Below are 21,954 nucleotides of genomic sequence, written 5' to 3'. Positions count from 1 at the left end.
GAGATTAGATCACTCCCTAACACCATACACAAAAATAAGCTCAAAATGGATTAAAGACCTAAATGTAAGGCCAGAAACTATCAAACTCTTAGAGGAAAACATAGGCAGAACACTCTATGACATAAATCACAGCAAGATCCTTTTTGACCCACCTCCTAGAGAAATGGAAATAAAAACAAAAGTAAACAAATGGGACCTAATGAAACTTAAAAGCTTTTGCACAGCAAAGGAAACCATAAAGAAGACCAAAAGACAACCCTCAGAATGGGAGAAAATATTTGCAAATGAAGCAACTGACAAAGGATTAATCTCCAAAATTTATAAGCAGCTCATGCAGCTTAATAACAAAAGAACAAACAACCCAATCCAAAAATGGGCAGAAGACCTAAATAGACATTTCTCCAAAGAAGATATACAGACTGCCAACAAACACATGAAAGAATGCTCAACATCACTAATCATTAGAGAAATGCAAATCAAAACTACAATGAGATACCATCTCACACCAGTCAGAATGGCCATCATCAAAAAATCTAGAAATAATAAATGCTGGAGAGGGTGTGGAGAAAAGGGAACCCTCTTACACTGTTGGTGGGAATGTAAACTGATACAGCCACTGTGGAGAACAGTATGGAGGTTCCTTAAAAAGCTACAAATAGAACTACTATATGACCCAGCAATCCCACTACTGGGCATATACCCTGAGAAAACCATAATTCAAACAGAGTCATGTACCACAGTGTTCATTGCAGCTCTATTTACAATAGCCCAGAGATGGAAACAACCTAAGTGTCCATCATCGGATGAATGGATAAAGAAGATGTGGCACATATATACAATGGAATATTACTCAGCCATAAAAAGAGACGAAATTGAGCTATTTGTAATGAGGTGGATAGACCTAGAGTCTGTCATACAGAGTGAAGTAAGTCAGAAAGAGAGAGACAAATACCGTATGCTAACACATATATATGGAATTTAAGAAAAAAAAAAATGTCATGAAAAACCTATGGGTGAAACAGGAATAAAGACACAGACTTACTAGAGAATGGACTTGAGGCTATGGGGAGGGGGAAGGGTAAACGGTGACAAAGCAATAAAGAGGCATGGACATGTATACACTACCAAACGTAAGGTAGATAGCTAGTGGGAAGCAGCCGCATAGCACAGGGAGATCAGCTCGGTGCTGTGTGACCGCCTGGAGGGGTGGGATAGGGAGGGTGGGAGGGAGGGTCACGCAAGCGGGAAGAGATATGGGAACATATGTATATATATAACTGATTCATTTTGTTGTGAAGCTGAAACTAACATACCATTGTAAAGCAATTATGCTCCAATAAAGATGTTTAAAAAAAAAAAAAAAGTAAGAAGAAAGCAAAATGACAGAGACACATGGTAGAAAATCACTTTTTTATCAATTATGTGAGCAACTTCTTTGTTGAATCGGATAATAGTTTTCAAATACTGGAAGGCTATTTCCTCAATTTCTGTGCTATTCACAATGTAACAGCCGCAGACATGACAAACATTTAAGTTTAATCTGTTAATCATTAACATTTAGTCCGTCATTTTGTTATATCCAGACAATCAACAAAGCAATCACGCCCTGATTTGTAGCACTGGCCAATTTCTTTCATATAAATAGGGGCCCATTTCAAGCTACCAAGGTGATGTCACTGAACACTGAATTGGAAAGAGATCATGGTAGCATGCCAGTTTATAGGATTTTTACCATACAGATGCAATAGATAGAATAACCTCAACAGCATAGATAATAGTAAAATAAGTAAGATCATTAGGAGGTGATGAGTTAGAGTATTTATTACCATTCCTGTTGCTGTAATTATTTTATTGTAAGCTTATATAATTTAATCTTTAATAACAGCTGTGTTTAACAACTGCCTTGCCGAATTCCTGAAAATTTAACTATTGGATCTCGCAAGTCAGTTCAAGCCGGCTCAGGCAAACCATTGCGTGAATGGCCCAACAACATGTTGTTTCATTTCGTGCTTTATAAAAATGGTACCATGTTGAGATTCCCTGGCGGTCCGGTGGTTAGGCCTCCGCGCCCTCACTGCCAAGGGCCCAGGTGCAACCCCTGGTTGGGGAATTAAGATCCCACCATGTTGCAGGTAATCTTCTGGGAGTTGCTCTGTCACTCGCCATCGTGTTACTCTTGTCTAGGGACACTCAACACTATCCTGTCCCCTTGTTCTCAGCTCTGTCACAGGAAGTAGAAGCCTGAGGGCCACAATCCCCAAAAATCTCTTGCCAACAGGGTTTCTGTTCCATGACCAACGACAGGTGGACGGTGGTACAAGGTGGATTTCACTCTTCCTCAGGCAGCGATGGTGTCTGTGGTAGCCATAGTGGCTTCCTGCAATGTTCTGGTTTCCGAGGAGCATCCCCATCTCTGGATTTCGCCCCCTCCCATCCCTTCCAACAATTTTGTAGGACCTGATTTCCTGTACTAAACCCTTCCGAATGGAAATATATAGAATGGTTTCTGGGCTTAGGATTAAAAGACTGGGATTTATCCACGTTGATGCATGTCACCTAGGACCGTCTTTTCCACTGTGGTGTAACAGGCCACACTGTGACGGTATCACATAGGATTCTCCACAGTGAGGCTGCATTTTATATCCTGCCTGCCCACCTTGGACACTTTCAATACAGCCAGTGTGCCCAGAGGATACTACCATGGGCAACAAGAGATCACGCCCTGGTGCTGACCCACACAGTTCTCAGGCTCACTCACTGGACTCAACATTCCTGCCCTTACCTCCTTCTCCATCTCCTTCTGTAGGTGGTCCGCTGGATCCTGCTTTCCAGCCCGTCAACCTTGGCCAAACATGCTATCATGTACTGAAGGAGGGTCTACTGGTGATAAAGAAGTCTGGTTCCTGTGGGCCAGTACAGGCTCCCAGCTACAGCATGGGAAAAAAAAATCACATAAGAAAAATGTAGCTTGGGTTAGCACATGCAAGCTTTTATATATGGAGTGGACAAATAACAAGGCCCTACTGTACAGCACAGGGAACTATATTCAATAACCTATGATAAACCATAATGGAAAAGAATATTAAAAAAAAGAATGTGTATATATATATATATATATATATATGTATAACTGAATCACTCTGCTGTATAGCAGAAATTAACACAACATTGTAAACCAAATATACTTCAATTAAAAAATACTGAAAAAAAACATAGCCTACCTGCTCATAGTAAATTACCTTGAGACGTAAGTTGACAATAGCATGACATAATTGGCAACAGCCCGCCCAGATTCATTAGTTAATCAAACCCAGCCAGGACTTTTCCAGAATGTCCTCCCTGTTCCCATACAACCTGTGCTGAGCTGCTCAGGAGATAAGTTAATTTATTTCTGGGAAGAAGAGAGAAATATTGTCTCCCCTTGTCTATGGGTTGAAACCCTATTCACCCTTCAAAACCCAGTTCAGATATCTCCTCCTCCGTGAAGTCTTCTCAAACGCTACCCATCTGAAATACCCTGCTCTGTATCCTCTGCACCTTGTGTATAATTCTTTACACCCTTGAGAGATGGGATAATGTCTTCCCCCCAGACAAAAAACGGGCTTGCTTATCACTTACTCTAAGAACAGTGGATTCCCCAAGCTCAGCATTCCTCGGCTATGACACAAACCCACTGCACACCTAACATCCACCTGGACCCCTCATATTGCCCCTGGGGGCTTGGAGGACAAGGGGAACCCAGGCCGTCATAATACTCATTCAGTTTGCTCTGCCATGAATAATGAAGTCCCTCGTCTCTGACCCAGGACTCTGTCTTCTGCCAGCATCCAGTGAACCAGTAAGATGCTAAGTCATTAGCCTGTGAGTAAAATCCCAGACCCTTCCCAGATCCAAGACTGAGTCTGTGTCTTACCATCCTTGGGGCTCCAGAGTCTACTACAGGCCTGATTAGTACAATATATGTTTGGAATTTCATCAAGTTGAATGGACTAGACCAAATACCGGGAACTTTTCTTCTACTGAGTACCGGTGAGCCCGGAGTCTCTCAACTTGGGCACTACTGACATTTGGGGCTGGATCATTCTTTGCTGGGCGGAGGGTGGGAGGCGCTGCAGGATGTGCACCACAGGATGTTTAGCAGCATTCCTAGCCTCTACCCACCCTCCAACTGTGGCAACCAAAACTGTCTCTGCACATTGCCAGCTGTGCCCTGAGGAGGCAATACCACTCCCCTTTCTCCAGCAACGAGAACCACTGGTGCAGCCTACCCAGAGGGTAGTGGTGAGAATGGGAAGAGCAAGCAAAGGGGCCGTCGCTAAGTTACAATGTAGCATCCGGACAGAGATATAAAATATTACACAGAGGGGGCTTCCCTAGTGGCACAGTGGTTGAGAGTCCGCCTGCCGATGCAGGGGACACGGGTTCGTGCCCCGGTCCGGGAGGATCCCACATGCCGCAGAGCGGCTGGGCCCGTGAGCCGTGGCTGCAAAGCCTGCGCGTCCGGAGCCTGTGCTCTGCAACGGGAGAGGCCGCAGCAGTGAGAAGCCCGCATACAGCAAAAAATAAATAAATAAAAATATTACACAGAGATGTAAAATACTGCACTGCCTTTGCACAGCTAACAGTAAACACAACCGTGTGAGCACCATAGGTGCCCCGGGGGCATCAGCTAGGTCACCTCATTCACACCCTCCAACATTTCACTCTGTAGGAACCGGAGGCATGGATGGGGTAAGCGGCTCACCCAAGTGGAATAGTTTGGACTTGAACCCAGAGCTGAGGGTTTCCAACACTCTTGTTCTTAATTCTTAGCCTCGTTATGATCCCACAAAGAAAGTGGGGGAGACAGACTGGGGCTTAGAAATAAGGAGATGGGAAATCAAAGTTGACCTTAAGAAAAAATAATAATAATCAAAATTACATGTCAACACCAGTCTCTTAAGGGTTAAAAATACATAACCCTTTAGCTATTTTAAGTGGGCAAATAAGTGCCAGAATCTGTATTAACATGTACTTTAATTCCTACATAAAATGTTTAAGTACAAACCCTCATGAGCTGCTCTCTTTTCTGCATCCAGAAAGTCCAGAAAGGAGAAAAGTGTCAAAAGCTGTTTTAACGCAGCAAACGCATTGGTGAACTTCAGTGGAGTACCTCTGCCATCTGGTGGCGAGTTGAAGAACTGTCCTTAAAACACGCAAAGCCACTTGGTACTACTCTGCGATGGGTGTTTGAATGAGTGCCCACCTCATTCCCAACTGAGTCAGACAAGAATTGATGCTCCAAACTGGCTACAGGTTGATACCAGATTTGGGTAATCTGGAGAGCAGAAAAATTACTGATTACCTATGGAATTACAAAGCTTGAGTAACTCCTAAGGAAAAACACTATTTTGACTTTATTTTAAACTTTCCCTGAGAAGCTAACATTCCCCTCATCCTTAATTCTCAGAAATGTTTTCAATGCACGATAGCGTTGTGTTTTGGAGGCAGAGAAAGACAGCAAGAAAGAAGGAGGGGGAAAGAGAAGAAATGAAAGAAAGGGGACATCACTGCCGTATTTGGTGCCCAAAACCATAATTCTGTTAAAAACATGCATATTAGTCAAAGATTTTCCAACATCTAAGTCAGTTTCTCTCAGGAATCCTAAAAACATCATTAATGTTTTTATTAAGAAATTAATGATGACTTCTTAGTTAAAATAATAAATTTACTTAAAAGTGGGATTAATGCCCAATACTAAGATACATCTACATAACTCATGTTGATAAAAGTAATTTCCTCCCGTTATTTTATGTTCCAAATAGAATTGTCTCATGTCTTCATTCCTCAAATCTTTAAACTGTTCTCTTCCTCTACTCAGTAATATCACAGAAAAATCTACAACACGTTTTTCTTAATCTAATGAGTATTTTCTTGAGCATCTACTACGTACCAGGCATTGGGATATAGCAGTGAATGAGACATATCCTTACCCCATGGGGCTTACAATCTAACAGGGAGAAAGGCGATCCACAGGCTCTATGTAACGTGGTAAACACCATCTCATTTAATTTTCACAACTCTATGTAGTGGGCCTTATTATCCCCATTTTACGTATGAGGAAACTGAGGCTCAGGGAGGTTAAGTGGTTTGTCCAAGGACTCAGAAGACTAAGTGGCAGAAGCAGGATTCAAAATCAGATACCACCTCTCCAAAGCCCAGCTCTTAACACCTGTACGATCCAGTTACACGTCTTCAACAGCGAAGCAGGCAGCGTGCACTGAGAGCTGATATGTTCAGGGCACGATGCCAGGCCCTGTGGGGTATAGAGAAGCTGCCTCCAAGAGTTAGAACAGCATCTGCCTGCAAAGATTAGTACATGAGGCTTCCGGGCCCAAGAGCACACCTCCCCACTCACCAGCATTCATTAAAAATAACGAACGGGGCTTCCCTCGTGGCGCAGTGGTTGAGAGTCCGCCTGCCGATGCGGGGGACACGGGTTCGTGCCCCGGTCCCAGAAGATCCCACATGCTGCGGAGCGGCTGGGCCCGTGAGCCACGGCCGCTGAGCCTGCGCATCCGGAGCCTGTGCTCAGCAACGGGAGAGGCCACAGCAGTGCGAGGCCCGCGTACCGCCAAAAAAATAAAAATAACGAACGATCCCAAACTCCACTCTAATACATTGGGGGGAAAAAAATCATTCTTACAATTATAATTTAAAATGTATAATAAAAGTGAAATTCAACAAAAAGATTCCCATTAAGAGGATCATCAACAGATCCAGCCATTTCCCCATAGAGGGAAGAAAAGTCAGGTTTGGGGCAACGGATATCGTGGGGGGCTTCCGCTCCCCCACCTCACGAATTTAAAGTCATGATGAAGGACAAGGACTGGGATTTTCAGGTGGCCAAATACAGCCCCTGAAGTGGAGATCTTGCTTCTGTACCAACAGTGCATTCTGAAAGGCTCCGTGACGTAGAATGTAAAAGGAGGAGTGGGAAATTGCAAAAGACACTCCACTTGAACAGACGGAAAGTCAGCACTTCTGGATATCACGTGCCTCTTGGGCAGGTATCCTAAATCTAGGCTGCATCTCACACAGACCCAAAGTTGACCTCGGAAGAGAAGCCCCGCTGCCTACACCGCTGTTAAAGCCCATTCCCCCCGGCCATTTCTGGCAAACCTCTGATTTCCACTTGTTGTCTGAAACACAGTTTGCTTGGCCAAAGCCAAAAGACCTGAGAACCTCCCAGGGCAAATGCTGATCTAAAGAAAATGTCCTAAGTGATCGGTGGTATTTATCCAGGTATTATTTCCGCCACCTGAGCTGAGTTTACCAAGCAGGTGGGGAGAGCTGCTCTCTCCCCTACGTTTCACTTGAGTTGCCTGGATACCACGTGTTGTGTTCAACAGGGAACATACACGTAATTGTTCCTCTCTGCACTTAAACCATAAGGATTCCAAATTAGCTCATATCGCTGAACCACAGGAAGGAACCCTGTGCACGTGAACTCTGCGTGGCTGGCCGGAGCTGCCCTGTGAAACCAGAGGCAGCAGGGTCTGTAATCGAGAAGATGCTTCAGGGTCTCGCCAAACCAACCAACATTCAAGAATCCCTCCTCTTGGCAGGCGTCAGTTTCGGTGTGATCGCTCCTAATTGCTGGTGACATTAAAGAATGGATCTCTGAGGTCTGATTCCCTTTCTGCAGCCAAGTTGCTAACGTACATTAAAAACACCCTCATAAACTGTCATTTGTGGGCAGAACCATCAGTGCCCATTCCAAGACACGCTTGGCTTCCACAGACTGGAAAAAAAAAGAAGAAATCGGAAAAAAATAAGCCCAGAAAGGACGCAATTATAATAAATGTAATACAAGGAGTAAACTTCAAAGTTGCAGCTACCGTAGAATCTTTGGCAAATCTTAAAATAAGATTATGAAATGTCATGGAAACGTTTTAAGGTATCTTTTCACGAAATCAACTTTTTTTCTTTGGGTTCTATTTTCATCATAGCACTTATCCCAACTGTGATTCATGAATTATGCACATAATTTTTTTATTGGATGTCAGACTCCCTGGTTATTCTGTAGCTCCCTCAGTGGAGGACCCGAGACTGATTTATTTACACTCCCTATGCCCCATATATGGATGGGCACATAGTAGGGGCTCAAAAAAAATCGATGCTATCTTTGCAACAGCACTGTGATTTCATCATCTTGATGTGTCACCTAGCTGTTTCAAAAGCACTCTGCATCATTTCATAGTTTTGTTATTACCGTTAAGCAAGACGTTGCAGGGGTAAAGGGTACATGGTACCTCCCTGTATAATTTTTTTTCCCAACTTCCTGTGAATCTGTGATTATTCAAAGTCTTGGATTTCACCTAAATAGTGGAATTTCCATTTCGATCTCTCACACGCATGACGTCACAATGTTCTTGGCTTCCTGGATTTCACCAGTGTATTCTGGGTTTCCCAACTCTACTTCCAACAATCGGACACCCTGAGCAGCCAAGTGATAGCTAGAAGCTCATCTTTTTTTCCCTCCAACCCTTGACAGAGCCTCTGTACAACAGCTACCCCTCTGAGACAGCCAGCCAAAATGTCAAGACTGATGCCAATTTTCATACCATTTATCCTTCTCTGTCTTCTCCACACAGAGACCACCAAAAAGTTATCACGTGGCAGTAATTTTCAAGAACTAGCTGGAATACCAAGGTTCAGGGAGAGGTGTTACGTTGCTAAGCCAATCATTCCCTCAAGATTGTTAGTTGGCAATAAAATCCAGAAGGTGTGTGTCCGGATTCCAAGTCGGTGAACCACACACTCCTAACTCTTCTTTTGCCGCGTCCGTGGCAGCCTTGTGTTACACAAAGAATCAGGCCGCCACCGAGCCGCCAAGAGCCTTGGAAAACTGTACAAAGTGCATTAAAATCAACAGAAAGGTTTCCCAGGTCACAGTATTTGGATAACTTCTCACCCCTGCGAGGTCCCCCAAAAGCTACTGGCTGAAGTCTGACACACTGGCTTGAGTCGCACAATCAAACTTTTAAACAAAGCACTGTGCAGATATTCACTTCCCCATGAGCCTGGGAACACAGCCCAGCCCCACTGGACGTGAGGACAGATCCCATATCTAGGGGCAGAGCCGAGTCAGGACTGCAGAGCGCTCTCAGAAGTTGAGTATACGAGCAGCCTCCGCCAGCCCCGAGCTGAGCCCACTCTGCTTCTTCAGCCTCCTAATTAATGACCTTCTCCGGGAGAAAACAGAAAGTCCTGCCTTTAACATTCACATCAATCTCTGTGAGTCAGAAGACAGAGGCTGTCTGGCTTTCCAACACCTTCACAGGCTCGGAGCACCGTCCTCTATCGACCCTTGTAAAAGCAGATGGCAACAGCAGAAGTTCAAGGAGAAACAGCTTCGAAAGCTACTCCAACAGTGAGACCGGGCTACCAGGAAAGACGAAAAGGAGTGAAAGCCAGTCTTCATCGCCTCCTGGACCAAAGTGGGAGAAGAGGGAGAGAGGGCCAGGGGGAGGAGAGAGAAATGATCTTCATTATTAAAATGCTTTAATAAGGTAGCATATACACTACCAAACGTAAAATAGAGAGCTAGTGGGAAGCAGCCGCATAGCACAGGGAGATCAGCTCGGTGCTTTGTGACCACCTAGAGGGGTGGGATAGGGAGGGTGGGAGGGAGGGAGACGCAAGAGGGAAGAGATATGGGAACATATGTATATGTATAACTGATTCACTTTGTTATAAAGCAGAAACTAACACACCAATGTAAAGCAATTATACTCCAATAAAGATGTAAAAAAAAAAAAAAAAGACTGATATTCTCACTGCCAGGCAGTGAGTCCAGAGAAAGACAAATGCCCCATCCTCTCACGGTTTTTATTTAGCAGAAAAATAATGTCCATTGGTATAGCATTTTTAAATCAATAAAGTACTTTCACATACAGAAACTCACAAACTCTCAGCAGCCTTGAGCTATTATACCCACTTTGCAGATGAGGAATCTGAGACTCATAGCAACACGAGTAAGTGGAGAAGCAGGATAACAGTGGGACGGTCAGCAGTCAGCAGGGAGACGAAAGAAGCAGGCGAGAACTGCCTTGCTACCCTTTGGGGGAAAAATAGAATAAAACATAGTCCCCAGATCAGGGTGTGGGGGATTCATCTCCACCTTTGTGGTGGGCCTAGGACTCCAGAAAGGACTTCAGAGAGTTAGTTTATTCTTATTCTGACAATTCAAAAAGAAGAGTCCCTAAGCTGATCATTTCTCATTTCAGAGGTGATCCATAGAACATTGTCTCCAAAAAGAAATCCACTGAGGAATGTGAGATGAGAGAGTTATAAACAAAGGGCCCCCAGCTGCTACTTGAATCGGTCACATGCCTCAAAGGGGACAGGAGCCTAGGCCAAAATATTAACGGGCTCTACAGCGGGGCAGCTCACCTTGAAGTGACTCTGGAACACGACCTGGTCATGGATGAAGACGCAGAAGCTCAAGCCGGGGCCTCGGTGACAACAGGAGGTCAAGTCCACGACTCAAACCTCTGACCTCAGATAATGAAAGGCAGGTGGGCCACACCCTCTGGTGCTGATGGAGAAGCCGTCTGCTCCAGGTTTCACAGAGCACCCACTTTCTAAACACAGAGACACGCACCTCTGATTTCCATGTGCAAACAGATGTGGCCTTGGGGGATGGAGACATAGGGAGGAGAGAGGAAACGGTGCTGCAGGAGAAACTGGGCCCTGAGTACTGACCTACGCTCTGCCCCTCAGGGTCCCGTCCCAACATCTCACCCTAACCCTAACCCTAACCTGACAGAGCGGGGATGCAAGGCCAAGCTTGCCCGGGGCCCCTTGAACATATAAAAGTAAAGCTTGGTTCTATGACCTTGGGGAAATGAGTTTTCCGTCAAGCTCAGCCTACAATTGCCTTTAGGAAACCTTTGACAAGAGTTTCCTTTGCCACGTCCGGCTGTGCTCTCTGCAGCCATACCGGTGTCCCCACAGGCCTTCGAGGAGGTGGGTACCTGCTCACTTCAAATGTACTGAATCTATTTGACCTGTCCCAGGATGGGCCACTTGGACTGCATTTCCCCCTTCTGGTAGAGAATTTGGGAGCACACTGCCCTGGGCGGACACTGGGAGCAAAGAGTGTGCTCCCCAAGTGTAAGCACCCAGCTCAACCTGGAGGCTGGGGGAAGGGAGGGAACGGCGACACTGAGGAAGGCCCAGCCCCCCTGCCTGGTCCCAGGGGGACCCCGTGGAGCAGCGACCACCGAGCTGCCCCCCTATCACTCTGGGACAGAGAAATAAATGTCTGTGTCATTGAAGGCGCTCAAAACACACACAAACAGGACGGAGGGAAGGGGCAGCCCAGGATAGAACTTTCTTTTGATGAGACTTTGGATTCTATGTCATGTTTTAATCCACAAGAAATCTGGTCTCACTTCACGCCCTGGGAAATAACAGAGCCTCCCTCCATTTTCCCAGCCTACTCTTCTGAAGTTTTACTCCAGATTTCTCTTTTCGTTCTAAAAGTTTTAAGGAGGACTTCCCCCACGGTCCAGGGGTTAGGACACTGCGCTTCCACTGCAGGGGGCCCGGTTCCATCCCTGGTCAGGGAACTAAGATCCCGCAAGCCGTGTGGCATGGCCATGAATAAATAAATACATAAATAAATAAAATTTTTAAAATAAAAGTTACAACAAATTAGGCCCATTGTGTCGTCCTTTCATTTATTTTTTTAATTGTGGTAAAATACACATCACATAAAATTTACCATCTTCACCATTGTTAAGTGTGCAGCTCAGTGGCATTCAGTCTATTCACATTGCTGTACAGCCCTCGCCACCATCCATCTCCAGAACTTCTTCATCACCTCACACAGAAACCCTGTTCCCATTAAACAATAACTCCCCACCCCACCCCCAGGTCCTGGCAACAACCATTCTGCTTCCTGTCTCTATGGATTTGATTCCTCCAGATATACCTCATGTAAGTGGAATCGTACAGCATTCGCCCTTTTATGGCTGACCTCCTTCACTCAGCACAATGAAATGTAACCTTGCGGTGCGTCCATGTTGTGGCAGGGCTCAGGATGTCCTTCCTTTTTAAGGCTGGATAACATTCCGTTGTGTGGATGTACCACACTTTGCTCATCCAGTCATCCTTCAATGGGTGCTTGGACTGTTTCCACCTTTTGGCGGTTGTGAACAATGCTGCTATAAACGTGGGCCTACAAAGTCTGTTGGAGTTTGCTGCCCTTCCTTACAGCCGCCCAAACTGAGATAATTAGAAATGAACAGGGCATCACAGAAGACCGTCGGTTTACTATTGCGACGTCACTGCCCAAGCCCATCTGAAGCTTGGGCCCAGGGGTCTGTCTCAGCAGCTTCCAAGGCCCCAGTTCCTTTTCAGTGCCCCCCACACACATGACAACCAACCCCACAGGCCCAGCCATCGAAAAACACAGACCCCCCAACCTTCACACAACCCAACCCTCACACACACCCAACCCTCTCACGGCCCTGACACAGCAGAGGCCCTGTCGTCTCTGGGGGCGTCATGGAGCAACCTCCCGCCTGCACTCCAGGACTGCAGCACTTCCCAGCCTCAGGGCATCATCCCCGGGGCCCCAGCGTCTCCAACCCTGGCCCCAGCCCTCTCGAAACTGAGTACTTTCGAAAACCAAACGCACCCTGCCTCTGTTGCGTGGACAAGGGCAGCTCCAGGTCTCCTGGACACAAAGCCCTGCTCTCCCCTCGGACACCAGAAGTAGAGAAAATATATCCCAGTAAAGCATCCTCTGCACCATGAAGGGTTTTGTGTCCTCTCTGACTCTGGCCTCTTTGGTTCTATTTTTATTACATTAGTTCACTTTGCCTCCAAAGGGAGGAATCGATTAGAAAAACACATTTTAAATATCCTCATAAGATTCTCCCACTGTCCTTGGGATACAGGTGCTATAGGAAGAATACGGAGAGAACTTTTAAGGAAGGAAAATGTGTCTAGAAGCTATTCTGTGGGTTGGAGAGAAACAGGCTGTGCGGGTCTCATTCACAAGCGTAGCCACAGTGAAGACAGCTGGTATATAGTCTGCTCAATAAATAACTACTGGGTGAGTAAATGAATGAACGTTGGAAGTCAACGGAAGGATGAAGGGAGAGAAAGGGTCTCCCTTACGCATCCGCCTTCACCTTCCATCATCCAAGGCAAAGTGCTGCTCGGGATGGGAAGCTTCAGGGAAAACAGGGATCAGTCGGATGGCTCCTGGCTCCTGGCTCATCACAAGAGCCTGGGCCAAGGTGACATTCACAGGCAGGGGACCCCATGTGCACCTGCCCGGCTCACGGACCTTACCCAGCCTTCCTCTACGCCGTGGCCATGAGAAGTGTAAGGACAAGTGACATGAGAATCACACAGATTAGTTAGGAAGAGCAGTGAGTCTTCCTGGATCCTCTTGACAGTGGGATGGACACTTGCGGTGACAAGAACAGGAGGGGGCGGCAGACGTCAACCTGGACTTCACCCAGCCCCTTAGGGAGGCAGACTCTTCACTCACCGCGCCATAGACAACCCACCCTTCACACTTCCACCTGGGCAGGTAAGCATCAGACGGTCAAAGGGGGGAGAAGGATGCTTTCCCACCCCTTTTAGGAAGATTAGGGAAGAAAAGTCCTTCTGCCTACAATGTCTGTACATCGACTGGCTTTGCCAAGCCTGTGGATGGTGACGGCCACAGATTTAGACAAGATGCACAAGACAAGATGACCCAGACGTCAGAAACCAGGCCTGTTTCTCAGCAAGGTACTGAGGAAGGAGATCAAGAGACCAATCAAGTTTTTGTGAAGAAACATGATCAGAAACAACAGGAAAGACACCTTCTGTGCCATCTCCTTTAGATGGGCCTTTTTCTGCGACAGGCCTGCAGTTTTTGTCATTTGAACCAGTGCATTTAGTTGTAACTCTAAAGACCCCTGGCTCTGGATCCAGCAGACTTGAACTTGGTACAGGAAGACTGGAAACTGTCCTACCAGGAACCAGGAAGACAGGTAATCTACAAGGAGTACAAAACTGTTGCCACCTCTTAAAGAAAGGGTTGCTCTCACTTTATTTAAAACACTAGGGCAAATGCAGAAATAATTACATGCAGTAAAAATACTACTACCCACTGCAACACAGCAACTGGGACCCAGGACAGTCTGTCATTAAGGCCCATAAAGAAAAGAAAGGCGTATCAACATTGAGGTTTAGTGGTGAGCGGAGATGAAGCCTCCCTAGAGTTTGCTGGTTCTGTCTCACACGGCTACTTTATCCCAACATGGCTGTGGTTTGGTCTTCAAACAACTTGAAAGACAAGCAAATCCCTTCCTCCCAGGTTACATTCGACTGCCCTCAGCATCCAGTGTGTTGCATGAACACCAGCGGTACAGCAGAAAGCCACAATTCACCCACACTCAACCACAGAACCTCATCTAGAGTAAACCATAACTGGGGCAGAAGATCCCACCCAAACAACAAAATCAAATTTGATTAAAAGGTGATACAGGGGCTTCCCTGGTGGCGCAGTGGTTGAGAGTCCGCCTGCCGATGCAGGGGACACGGGCTCGTGCCCCGGTCCGGGAAGATCCCACATGCCGCGGAGCGGCTGGGCCCGTGAGCCATGGCCGCTGAGCCTGCGCGTCCGGAGCCTGTGCTCCGCAACGGGAGAGGCCCGCATACCGCAAAAAAAAAAAAAAAAAAAAAAAAGGTGATACAGCCAGCCTCTTTCAGCCACTGATCTTTTTGATGTGGGAAATGTGAGAGTTAGGGAAATCAGATGGGTAATTCAGACCACTATAAAACACAAGCAGGCATCACAAATGATGTCTTACCATCAGAAACAAACACTCTGAAATGGATTGATGGATTAAATGTGCACTGTCCAATTGAGTATCCCTAGACACATGTAACTGTTTAATTTTTAGTTAATTAAAATGAAATAAAATTGAAAATTCAACTCCTTAGTCATGCTAACCACCCAGGTCAAGTGCTCAATGGCTACATATGGTTAGTGGCCGCCATATTGAATGGCACAGGTATAAAACACTTACCAGGAAGTGTTATTGGACAGCACGGAACTAATTACTAAGAAAGGGAGAAGGAAAGGAGTTTTAAAAAGAAATAAAAGGGGTTGTTTTGTTTTGTTTTTAATCAGAAACTTAACTATCTACTGGGTCCCTCTCTCAGAGATTCCTGAAGGCGTACTCAAACACAACAAACACATGGATGACTTGACTTGCAACTCTAGGCCTACAGAAGCCAATGTTGTTCCACAAAAAGGTAGTAGTAGTAGAAGTGCCATGGGGTAATTACTTTAGTAATTTTCATAGCTTTTTAAATAGACTGAGAACAATGCTTTCAACAAGAGGTTAGTTGGAGCTCTCATGCTCATTTTGGTAATGTGTTCGCATATTATCATCTTTATATGTTTGCTGTGAAAAACTAAAACAATGAAAGCTTCTAGGTTGCTCACTGTAGCTCATTTTTTTAGCAAACATTAATACTGTATTTCAATTTTTTAATGCCATTTACCCAAATTTTTCATACTAAAACTTCATTTCAAGGAATACTTTTCCCTTGTATTGAAAAAAAGAATTTGTTTCCATTTGGATCTTTTCACCAGGTACGTTTTCTCTCCCTGGAGTTCCCAGAATAAAATAAAGATCAAGTCATTTAAAATGAAACTGGGTCTGCTTTATTCATTTGGCCCAGAATGGCCAAGGAAGTAGGTGACAAGCTGAACTCTGTTTATCCCATTGGCTTTTCATGTCTTGTGGTCCAAACTCTCAAGGTTTCCAGCAATCCACCCAATTTTCCCTCTGTTCATGGTTAATGGGATAACAGGAAAAACATAGGTTTTGAAATCAAATACCATCGATAAACTCTATGATTTTGAGCAAATTACTTATTCACACAGCGCCTGCTTACTTACCTGAAAATGAGGTTAATAACAGAAACATCACAGGCTTATTGTAAACATTGAGTCAACGTGTGTAAATCACCTAACCTAGTCCTCAGCACACAGTAATTAATCTGTATCAGTATTATAATTATTATTGTTGTTGTCTTTCTTTCTATGGCATTGCTTTTAATATGTACTGTATTCCTGAAAGTGACCGTCTTTAGCTTGGTCTTGAAAATCCCTCCTCTGATCTGCCCAAGGAGCATCCTAGCTAGGCACGTAATCTAACGGTCCAAGGTCCCTCCCAAACTCAGTTCCAGCCCTGAGGTGCACCTCAGCCCAGACACTGAAACAAAGGAACATCAAGAGAAAAGCAGATTCTTTGAAATAGGTAATAAATATTGATAACCTTCTGTAAGTCTGATTAAAGAAAAGAGAGAAGGCATAAATAAAAAAGATTAGGAATGAAAAACAGAAATATAGATGTACAAATTTAAAAGACAGAAAATTATGAACAATTTTTGCCAATAATTTGAGAATTTAATTAAAATAGATAAATACCCAGAAAAACACTAATTGTCAAAAGTGAGTATAGAAGAAATAGAAAACCTGAATGGTCCTATCAATATTTACAAAATTTAATCACTAATTTAAATTCTTTCCTCAGCTGGATGATAAATACATGGGGTTTATGATTCTATTCTCTCCGCTTTTTATGATCAAAAATTTCAAATATATGCAAGAGTAAAATTAGTAATAATTTCCCACATAGAAATGTTTCTGCAGGTAAATTCCATCAAACACTCAAGGAAGAGGAATTCTACTCTCTCATAAAATTTTTCAGATACTAGGAAAAGAGGAAACGGCACAACTCATTTTTTACACTAACAAAATCTTGAAGTCAAAAGCAGACGAGGATGAGATGAGAAAGGAAATTTTAGGCCAGAGGAGCTACGCTGGGAACTGGCGTGTGTCCACGCAGAGGTTGAACTCCATGGTGAACTTGCCCTTCAATTAAAAGAAAGCCACATTTTACATTAAGAGCTTTATCATCCTTTACCTTTTACATTGTGAGTTATTGTAATTAAACTCCAATCCTTCCATTAACACCTGATAAATCCACACATTGGAGGGTTGTGTTGTGGATGAAAGTGAAGAATAAAGCCTGTGCTCCTCCCACCGCCCTGGCTCCCAGAGACCCAGAGCGCACATGAGGGGCCTCTAGCCTGTGTGTTCCAGGTGGAAATCATAAGCAGAGTGAGGGGTGAGCATGTAGGTGACTCCTATTGGCTTTGCCGTGGCTCAGGTCCCATCTCCGGGTGACTACTCAATGACACGATCTGATGTGGACAAATCTTATGAATTGGGGACACCCCACAGCAGCCCCACGGCCATAGCTCAGGACAGGTGGATGCCTTTCCCCTCCCCTTCTCATCAGACATGAAGCCCACTCCTCACTGCCCCTCCGACAAAGGTGTTACATAAGAAACATCAGAGGTTTGAGCTATCAACTACTTCACTCCTCTGTCTCTCCTGCTGGCATTGTGACCTCATTCGTATCCTTAGCCCAACTATACAGTGTCTTGCTAAGTGAGACCAATTTTAGTAACTTCAAGAACTAACATTTTCTTGCAGTCAGTAATTTCCCATTTTCCAAGGCTAGACCATTTTGAACAGAATCAGGTAAGCACGGATGGGCATGAAGTATTTAAGGGACTGTGAGATTATCAGGCTGATTGAGGTAGAGAGTAATTTGGGGAGTACTGAAAGGTAAGTTTAGTTATACCAAGCTAGACCAAGATGAGGGAGATTTTACTTGTTTGAATAAGCCAAGGGGTTTTCCAGCTTCTCTTTAGCAACAGTGCAGTTTTTATAGATTCTTTTTTTTTTAGAAGAGATAATGAGGGTTCTTTTGGGGTTTTTTAATTAATTTATTTATTTTTTTGGCTGCGTTGGGTCTTGGTTGCTGTGTGTGGGCTTCCTCTAGTTGCGACGAGCGGGGGCTACTCTTCATTGCAGTGCGCAGCCTTCTCATTGCACTGGCTTCTCTTGTTGCGAAGCACAGGCTCTAGGCGCGCAGGCTTCAGTAGCTGTGGCACACGGGCTTAGTTGCTCCGCAGCATGTGGGATTTTCCCGGACCAGGGATCGAACCCGTGTCCCCTGCATTGGCAGGCGGATTCTTAACCACTGCGCCACCAGGGAAGTCCAGCAACAGTGCAATTTTGATGAATGAAATTTTATGTAGGTCTTCAATACATAAAATCGATCAAATCAGAGCTGGTCTTCTTATAGTAGGAGGATGGAGATTCAGGGATTCACCCACTGGACCTTCTCGTATCCTCTGAGTCAGCCCCACCCCCAGACCTAGAACCCAGCCCTCAGCGCTGTGGGCTCTGGGCATACGGCTCAAAATCCACTGCCATGGGCCCTAAATGTCAACTTACAACCTTCGCCATAAGGTCATGCATAATTTAGAGGCAGGAGGTTTATGTAAACCAAACCCTTCATTTTACCAATGAGAAAACAGTGGGAAGAAGGGTCTTCCTGACTTGTCTGAAGTTCACAGCTATTCAATGGCAACGGCAAACATAGTGTATATGCACCCTGATCCCTACCTCCTCCTATTTCTACCACATCCCACTGATGCAATTAAATAGAATTGAATTTTTTTTTTTATGGCTGCATTGGGTCTTCGTTGCTGCGCATGGGCTTTCTCTAGTTGCGGTGAGCGGGGGCTACTCTTCGTTGAGGTGCGCAGGCTTCTCATTGTGGTGGCTTCTCTTGTTGCGGAGCACGGGCTCTAGGCGCGCGGGCTTCAGTAGTTGTGGCTCACAGGCTCTAGAGCTCAGGCTCAGTAACTGTGGCTCACGGGCTTAGTTGCTCCGCAGCATGTGGGATCTTCCTGGACCAGGGCTTGAATCCGTGTCCCCTGCATTGACAGGCGGATTCTTAACCACTGCGCCACCAGGGAAGTCCCAGAATTGAAATTTTTGAACTTGCCTCCACTAATGACTCCTATACTATTTCTATCCCGATATCTGAACGATATGTGTCCATACTTCTGCACAGTTCTAAGGATATGTGTAGCAGAAGTCCTTGCTAGGCTGTAGATGAAGCTTGTGGAGATGGCTGGACCACCCAGACAGGTGTCATCCACTAAGTATCACAGGGGCCCAAAGCCTCCCAGAAATTACTTTAATATCTGTTGAAACTGGGGGCAGGAAGAACAGGGTCAAGTAAGGAGAATCAGTAGAAGGTAGGAATAGGAGAGACTGTGAGGTTCCCTAGGCAAGAGCAACCATGCTGGATAAGGGGATGGATCTTAGGGGCCAATTTCACCAACAGGACCTAAGGGATAGAGGGGAACGGCGATTCCAGGTGTGACAAATGCATCTCCCTAGATGCTGCCCCAAACTCAGCCACAACGACAGTGTGTACATGCCTTGGGAAAGAAAAAGGGGTATGGAATACAAACACTTAAGAAAACTGTAAGTCCTAAAAGAGCCAGCACCCAGCATCTCCGCAGACCCCCTCCAGAAAACAGAGATTGGAAAGGTGTTCATTACCAGGAAAAGGGGAGTGAGCCTCAGGACACGACAAGACCCAGAGGCAACAGACACTGTCTTCTTCCCCCACTCCTACTCGCCACCCCACCCGCAAGCAAGCGTCAGCAGCCTGAAGGGATCTTAGAGCAGACTTGGAGTTCCAAACAGCAAGCTCTCTCTGCAAGTCCAATGTATACATCTACAGAAAACAACACTAATAGGCCCCGCTCGTGTCCCATGACAATGCCTGGGACCAATCACTACGGTGGGAAGGACAATGGCACACACCTGAGTCAGACGCCCATAGGCCAGCCAGCAACACATGATGGGGGAGGAATGGCAGGACCCCACAGGTGAAGAGAAGTGCTATTGTGGAAGGGATGGGTGCGAAACAGACCAGAACAGCAGATATCTACCAAGACTCTTAGCTTGAGAAATTTCTAGACCATTACCTCAAGATCAAGAATTAAAGGTTGGAATAAGCTGTAGTCATTTTAGAGAGGGGTATCTGAAAAAGAAGACGCAACGATGAAAATTGGGACTTCCCTGGTGGTGCAGTGGTTAAGAATCTGCTGGCCATTGCAGGGGACACACGTTTGATCCCTGGTCCGGGAAGATCCCATGTGCCGAGGAGCAACTAAGCCCGTGCTCCACAACTACTGACTCCATGTGCCACAACTACTGAAGCCTGCGTGCCTAGAGCCCGTGCTCCGCAACAAGAGAAGCCCCTGCAATGAGAAGCCCGCACACCGCAACGAAGAGTAGCCCCCGCTCACCGCAACTAGAGAAAGCCCACGTGCAGCAATGAAGACCCAACACAGCCAAAAATAAATAAACAAATTTATTTAAAAAAAAAAAAAAAGGATGAGAATTTAAGAAGGTAACTGTCATATCTGAGGGGATAACAAAGAAAAAGATAAGGAGCTGAGCCAACCCAAGACAAAAGTGCAGGAATGAAGCTAAAAGGAATAAACTAAAGAATAACCAAAGTTACCATGTGGTCTCGCCTCCTAGCGCTACATACATTGTTTCATTTTATCCTCCTAACAGCCCTGCACTGTAGAGTATCCCCCAGGTTCCTGCCCATCCCCACCACCCTGTGAGAGCTGAGAAATCTGGCTTTCATAAGGTCAAATATACCAAGGTCATTCAGCTGGTTATATGGCAGAATTTTTCATCAAACCTAGGTCTGAAGACCCAAAACCTCTCCCACCGCCTTTCACGTCTCTCTGCCCCCTCATGCCCACCCCCAGCACCCTCCTACACCACACTGTCTCCCTGTAGAGCCTGGGTGGACTCTTCAGGGGATACCGGGCAGGAGGGAGGACTCCCCTATGGGGGCATGGGCATCATCTGGGCACTGATGGCTTGGCCATTAAATGGAGGCATGAAGGCCAAGAACAAAAAACAAAAAATTGGGGAGCTGGTGCAAACATTTTTGAAAATACAATAACAGTCATATTAGAGGCTAGTGAATCAATCGCTACTTAGGGTGTCACCGGAAGGAAGAGAAGAGAATTGGGAAAGCAGGAAGTGAGTCTCAGACATGAATGCTGAAAGCACCGCTGGGTCCTTGTTACACTGCACCTTCTGGGTCCTCATCCAGAGATTTGGATTCTTTGGGCCTGGGGTGAAGCCCAAGAATGGCAGCTTCAACAAGCACCAGGGATTCTGAGGCAGAACAGCGTTCAGAAACACCGGTGAGAGACGAGGGAGAAGTAAGGATAGCAAAGTGTGGTAAAAATGGGAGAAAGATGTACGTGTTCTAATACTGTGAGAACTGGAAAAGAGGAAAGAGAAACGTGTCCAAGGCCACCGCTAAACCCACTTACCTGCCTTTGTCCCAGAAAGGGAATATTCTGGAAGAGCCAGGCAACTGATAAAGGGAGGGGGGAGGGGGAGGTACCTCCTGCATCACTAAGTGGCAAAGGACCAAACCTAAGCTAAGGCTTAAAATAATTATTAATACTTGATCTAAGGTTATAAAAGCGTAAGGAAAGAAAATAAGAGGAAAGAATGCACTAAGTCAACGTTATTGATTTACACTCTGAAAGAAATGCCAGAACTATTATTTAGATGTCAAAATAACTCCAAGAAGAGTACAAGGCTGTTTTGATCATTTGAAACCAAATACCTGCCTTCTTTGAGATGGGGCTTTCAGACAGAGAGCCTCCTTAAATACCACTGCGATGGTCTGAACAGATCACATTTCCCCTTCAAAGGTTATACCACTTTAAATTATATGCAATTTCAGAAAGAACAAGTCGTTGTCCTACTTTGAGTCCCCTTCTCTTAAAAGCATGTTTTGACTAAGATTAATTTATAGCCCAAGGAGATTTGGGGAAAGGAAAAAGCCTGGAAATTGCAAGTAAAAATAACTAAGAATTCCGGTCGCTTCTTAAATATTGTGACGTCATTTTGGGAATAGGACCAGAACTGCACAGAGCTACAGGTAAATGGGCCGACTGTGG

General features: G+C 45.3%; 1 protein-coding gene across 4 annotated transcripts in view; it reads right to left on the bottom strand.

Annotated features, from left to right (window-relative positions):
• SETD4 (SET domain containing 4) overlaps positions 1-21,954 on the bottom strand; it is a 284,441-nt gene that overhangs the window by 193,349 nt on the left and 69,138 nt on the right. For 2 of the 4 annotated variants that reach the window (XR_009519220.1, XR_009519221.1), the window contains exon 12: positions 2,783-2,927. The exons of 1 other annotated variant lie outside the window; for it this stretch is intronic. The gene's annotated coding sequence lies outside the window, so the exon portion shown is untranslated. Of the gene's footprint in view, positions 1-2,782; positions 2,928-10,594; positions 10,629-21,954 lie in introns of those variants that run through there. One more of the 4 variants, XM_060010334.1, reaches the window with a different exon arrangement.

This window comes from Delphinus delphis, chromosome 4 (assembly GCF_949987515.2).
Source record: "Delphinus delphis chromosome 4, mDelDel1.2, whole genome shotgun sequence".
Lineage (NCBI taxonomy): Eukaryota > Metazoa > Chordata > Mammalia > Artiodactyla > Delphinidae > Delphinus > Delphinus delphis.
Note: the sequence above shows the minus strand (reverse complement) of the source record. Positions and strands in the feature narration are given on the sequence as shown.